The sequence below is a fragment of the Saccostrea cucullata genome, unplaced genomic scaffold, assembly GCF_032062105.1.
Source record: "Saccostrea cucullata isolate Sc308-1 unplaced genomic scaffold, CSIRO_AGI_Scuc_v1 ctg8734, whole genome shotgun sequence".
Taxonomy (NCBI): domain Eukaryota; kingdom Metazoa; phylum Mollusca; class Bivalvia; order Ostreida; family Ostreidae; genus Saccostrea; species Saccostrea cuccullata.
Genome location: NW_026932856.1, coordinates 49,718 through 55,585, shown reverse-complemented (window position 1 = coordinate 55,585; position 5,868 = coordinate 49,718). Strand labels below are relative to the sequence as shown.

The 5,868-nt window shown below is 36.4% G+C and overlaps 1 pseudogene; it reads right to left on the bottom strand.

Moving 5' to 3' along the window:
• Window positions 1-4: 4 nt before the first annotated feature.
• LOC134236342 (uncharacterized) lies at window positions 5-623 on the bottom strand (annotated as a pseudogene).
• Between the last annotated feature and the right edge of the window lie 5,245 nt (window positions 624-5,868).

The following is a 5,868-nucleotide window of genomic DNA, read 5'->3' as shown; positions in this document are numbered from 1 at the left end:
ATATTTCTGTCTTTTTTGGTGGTTTGTACTTAGGGGCCTTCTTTTTCTCGGATTTTCGCCTTTTATGTTTCGTTTTACTGAGACTCATGATTTCGTCATCAGGATTTGACGTCAGCTTTTCTATCGTACTATGAAAATCCGAAGCGGCGGTCGAATGATCGAAACTAAGTCCCGCTAGTCTCGTGTGATCCGTAGAAAGGGACATTGTGTGAAAATTCGGGTGTTCGGCTTTATACGTCGACAAATGATCGATGGTGTTTTTCCAGGGAAGAAAGCCCGTGCCTTTTTCTGCCAAAACAATTTGTAACTTTCGGTTTCTGTGATGATCCCCCGTGTCTAGAATCAGCACAGGAATCCCTGTCATGGCGAACTTCCATTGGTCTTGATTCCCTTCAACTTTCCCGAAGTAAAGATTGGCAAGACATTGACACACAAAAACTTCAGTCTTATGACTTCGGTAAAACATATCCACTTGCAATAAATCTTCTTCTGTCACACCCTTATGCGGCAAAGTTACACACATTAAGTCCAGGTCTATTTGATCCACTTGGAATTGGGTCCGAAATATCTGATATTGTTAGTCGTTCTTTACACCCAGATAAGTTACTTTTGCCTAGGTACATGTAGTCCTCTCCCGTACATAAAATATCAAAAGCCATAAAAAATCATCAGGTTTTGTTTTAAAATATAAATTTTTCACTTGACTCTTGAAAAAAATATTATTTCAATTCCATGATACTAGCTTCAAACGCAGGTCAATGTTATTTCTTAGATCGGTGCGATTTTCATACAAGGTACACAAGATATACACAATGACAGCAAACTAAATGTCAATCAAATCAAAGTATCCAATCCCAGGCTTAATTTCAGCTGATTGACAAGGACTCTTAGACCAGGTAGATTTGAAGGAGGTGCTTATTTCTCCCCCCTTTAATAACATTTTATTGCTTATTGTGAAATTTTATTGCATAACTTTTTCAAGAAAAAACACTACCAATGAATAGAATGGATCTTTTAAGTTTTGTTATTTTATTCAGATTTCCAATACCTGGGCAATTTCTTTTACCGGAACTTTGAACAAATAAACTTTGTGAATTCATTTTTGTGTAAAAGGAATTTTGCTGTTGAGAATGAGGCCTAAACTTTGCCCTACACGTGGGAAGGGGAAAATCCCTGTTTGAAGTTATTTATGGGAAATTATCATTCAATACTGTTTGGTTTGTTCTGTGTTGTCGTCACATATTAGCCAATAAGAAAATGAAATATATGGAGATACACAAAATCCAAGCTCAAAAGTCTAATCAGGAGAATCTGAGTAAACACGGACCACTAAAACATCAGTGGTGGGATCAGGTGCCATGATAGAGTGAGCATCACCTTCCATGTGCTCCTTGTCATGATCAGATATTATTACTCAGCAGAGTTGTCTTTCTTGATTGTATTGTCATTGTTTTATGTTTATTGTGGGAGGTAACCTGGTATACTCAGCCCCCCAACTGTTATTCTGCAGAGTTGTCTATCTTTGTTATTTTGTGTATTTCTAGGGACAGGAAACCTTGTATACTTGACCCCCTCTATTATTCTGAAGAGTTATTTATCTTTATTTTTTCTGTGTCATTCTAGGGGGAGGTAACCTGGTATACTCGGCCCCCACTAGTGCTGGTAAAACAATGGTGGCAGAACTCCTGGTTCTGAAGCGAGTCCTGGAGACAAAGAAGAAAGCCATCTTACCTTTTGTGTCTGATCTGTGTGATGAGAGTCTTGTCTGTAACAATGAGATTGAAAAAGAAAAGGTTCAAGGCAGTAATTAGGATTTGGAAAGTGTGCTGACTGTGAATGACTATACTCTTGGAGGAAAATTACATTTTTAAAAAAAGCTAAATTAATCTTTGTTTGTATGAAGTCTTGACTATTTACCCCGAAACTTCAAACATGTCAGCAGATCACTATTGAAATAGTTTACCCTACTCATTCTCTTAAGGTTTGTTTGGCATGTAATAATGTAAAGGAAAAAAATAATAATTATTATCTTAATGGGAGGGGGTATGCACATTGTCACCTGGTATATCTCGAATAATATTGAAGGGCTTTTCCAAAGTGTAAGTCTTTAGGGAAACTGATTTATGAAAAGCTTTGGGGATTTCTTGATGTAGACTTTGCATCGGAGGTGCATTACTGAAAAGTGCTACAGAATTTTTCCTGACAATCCAGATATTGATAAATGTAGGAAATTTTGTGGTCCTCGATACAATGCAGAAATAAACAGAGTAAAACAAGCTTGTTCTACTTTTTTCTATGCAAATGAGAAAGACAGCTCAAAAACTTATTTCAATCTCCAGGTAAATATAATTGATGAATACCGCTTGGGTTTGTATTCTTATTCCAAAACAAAGCTTTGGCCTTTTTCTTTGCCGTAAACTAACTATCATCTTCTTTGCGATTTGACCGGTCACGGTAGCCTAATGGCAGAGCGTTCGCTTCGTGATCGGGAGGCCCGGGCTCGATTCACGATCGCGGCGCCGCGTCATACCTAAGGTAGTGACTGTTCCTTCGCCAAGCGCTCGGCACTAAAAGTAAAGTCACGGGTCTTTCGGATATGACCTAAAAAACGTAGGTCCCGTGTCACGTTAGGCGTTGGCACGATAAAGAACCCTTACTGCTCAATGAGTGCCGAGTATAGGTCTAAATTTGAAGCCCTTCACCGGCATCGGTGACGTCTCCATATGAGTGAAAAATTCTCAAGAGGGACGTTAAATAATATACAATCAATCAATCTTTGCGATTTGTTAGGGAAAATGTCATACTCGCAGGAATATGGCAATGCAGCAATACTTAGGGTCATTGTGTTGTATTTTAACCGTAGACCGGTTGTAATCGGTGGTAATCCGTGGTAAACGATGCCCCAATATCGGTCCACATCGGCCAAGTAGTCCTTAAAGTATCAGTCACATTATCCAGCGATGGGTATACGATAGGCAACCTATGCGTTTTACTAAAAAAATGGCGTGGTTACCGGTCGGACTTACAAAGGCCCAGCGATGCATTGCTAATCATAAAACGATGTTCCAGGATAATAGGGCGATGTATATTACATTGCACATACATTGGTGAACATTGTTCGTACATCGGTCGACTACGGGCCAATGTTTGGTCGAACATCGACCGATGATCGGTCGTTATCTGTTGAACACTACTCAACCCCGACGATGACCACAGATTCAACGATTATTGGACGATGCGCCGCCATACGTCGGTCGATCCTTCAAAGATGTTTTAATGATTGGTTGCCGATGAGGAGCGATGTGAGGCATCGTTGGTTGGAGACATCGCTGAATTTAAACTACGAATTATTTCCTACCGATGACCCTACCGATTCGCCAAAATAAAACTCAGTCACCGTCCGATCACTAGTGGTGCCCGGCCGACAAACATGCCATTTTCATCAAAAACACATCGGTTTCTCATCGTAAACCCCATCGTTAAATAATATGACTTATACTTAAAGGAGGGGAACGACAGAGGGAAAGAGAAGCAATGCAGGCGTTGGAAAAGAGGAATCGAGAACTCGAGATGGAAGTGAAAAGACTTAGGGTGAAATGAATCTATGGTTTTATTTAGTTGAACACATATGTAAATTATGAAATATTACATAATGTGTGTATGCAAATTGAAAATTAAGGAATAAAAAGATAGGGACACCCTCTTCTTGGAAGAATAAACTTTGATATAGAGACACAGACAGTAAATGACCAATATGTTATGTGATTTTGAGTGAAGTGAACACTTAGAATACATATAGTAATAGCTATTTCTCTTTCTGTTCATTTATGCTATATTGATATGAATTTGTTTGTACATTTATATCAGAATGTGTTGGCATATTGTTTGCATATTTTACGAGGGCTGTTCAATAAATAATGTCCTCGGTGCTAAGAAAGAAGCAAAAGACTCTTTTCAATGATTTAGTCTTCATTATTTTACTAATTAATTTCTTTTAAGTAAAATATATGTCCGTAACATTTTCTATCCAATTTCTGATTGTTTTTAGAACACATTTTTGGGTATGACCCTTAGTATACTGGAAAATGGCAGATCCAATGATTTTCGGGACTTGTTTCTTCCCTCTGAAAGGTGTTTTATTCAAGTTTGGAAATAGAAACATGTCAAAAGGTCAAAGATCTGGCGAATATTGTTAATGTGAAAAAACATTAACTTTCTGTTTATCCCGAAAACCCCTTTACTCTTCAGTGCATGCGGGTTTGGACGCTGTCTTTAAGAAATTCAGTGTAGTGGATTCCTGATTCTGGGTCCTTCCTCTAATAAACCTTTTGATTTTTTTGCCAAAAAATTGCTTTCTAGACTCCTCCAGATATTGAACTGTCTCTCCGAATACGAATTTATACAACAATATATCACTAATTTTTAAGAAAATTAAACATAAATCTGTCTTTGTGCTCTTGAATACCTGTGCTCTTGTCAGACATTCGCCGTTTTTATCATGTACATCTTATGGTAAATTTTGTTTTGAGGGTTTTTATCAATAGATTCATGTTCCAATATCTGTTTGAAAATAAAACAAACGTGGATAACTAAAATTACTGATATTTTAAAATAATTGTTAAGAATTTCGTATACGCTGTCGTTTTCACTCATTTTTCAAAATATAGGGTGACCTTTGAGTACTAAGCTTTTTTACCGTCAAACGTTTCTTAAAAACAGTATAAACTACTCTTGATATGATGTCTATCAAATTTTGTATGTGTCTTAAAGTCAATCATACATCATCAAATATTATTTGTTGAAATTTGGCAACCAGTACATAAGTTGTAATAATTTTTGTTGGCAAGGAGGGTACCCATTTTTGATGCCCATTATATAATTTTTTATCATTAAAATCCACCTGCTCTTTTGTCTATAAAACAGGCATTGGTTGCTGTAAATGTCATATATTTCAGTGAATATTTCTTTGGGATTTTTAACAAGTTTTACGGCAGCTTTAATGAAGCTTTTATTTTCATTCTAGTTTACTGATTCTTTACCATTCATTTATAATGCAGTGTCTCGAAAAGCCCTTGTTTCCCAGCTTCTAACGATGGAACTATGTGATGAAAAGTGGTCACATAAACTATTAAAAATTCACGAAAGATTCAATAATGAGAGAAAGTCAGGTTTAATGTCATATGATATCTGTAATGTATGTTATATAGTTCAGGACATTATTTATTGAACAGCCCTCGTACTTGTAAAATATTAATTCCTTTGTAATTTTAGGAAAATGTTACTAAGCATTGTAATTTATTATTTTTTGACTAATGTGAATGCACATTAGGTCTTAAAGGAGGGGGAGTGTGATGGTTTTGTCTTGTATTTATTTTAGAGTTTGCCTTTTGTCCGTCCGGGATGCGTATATGCGTGTCGCGACTATAGAGCCCGCCCGGTGAGGGTATTTTGGAGGATTCGTTGTACTAGAACTGATTAGACGCACTTTTGGGGATCTGGGTCAAATTATTTTAAATTATCGGTAAATACCAATTATCACACTCTCCAGGACTTTATATTATGATAATGTTTCATATGTAATTGGTTATATTTCATATTTTGTGTTGAATCTGTTAATATTACAGAATACAATATGTTTTAAAACTCTGTAAATCTCGTTATCCTTTAAACTCGGATATCATTTTTATAAAATACGGGACTGACCCTAGGCGATCCCGTTACAATAATATACATGTATATCTTTTTTCCAGTTTATCCAACTTGGGCAAAATTGCCATTACTTTGTAAAATTAGTGAATATCATGAATGAATTATCTTTGTTTCACTTCATGTATAATGTTTGAATGACAGAGTTGTATCTTTGGAATG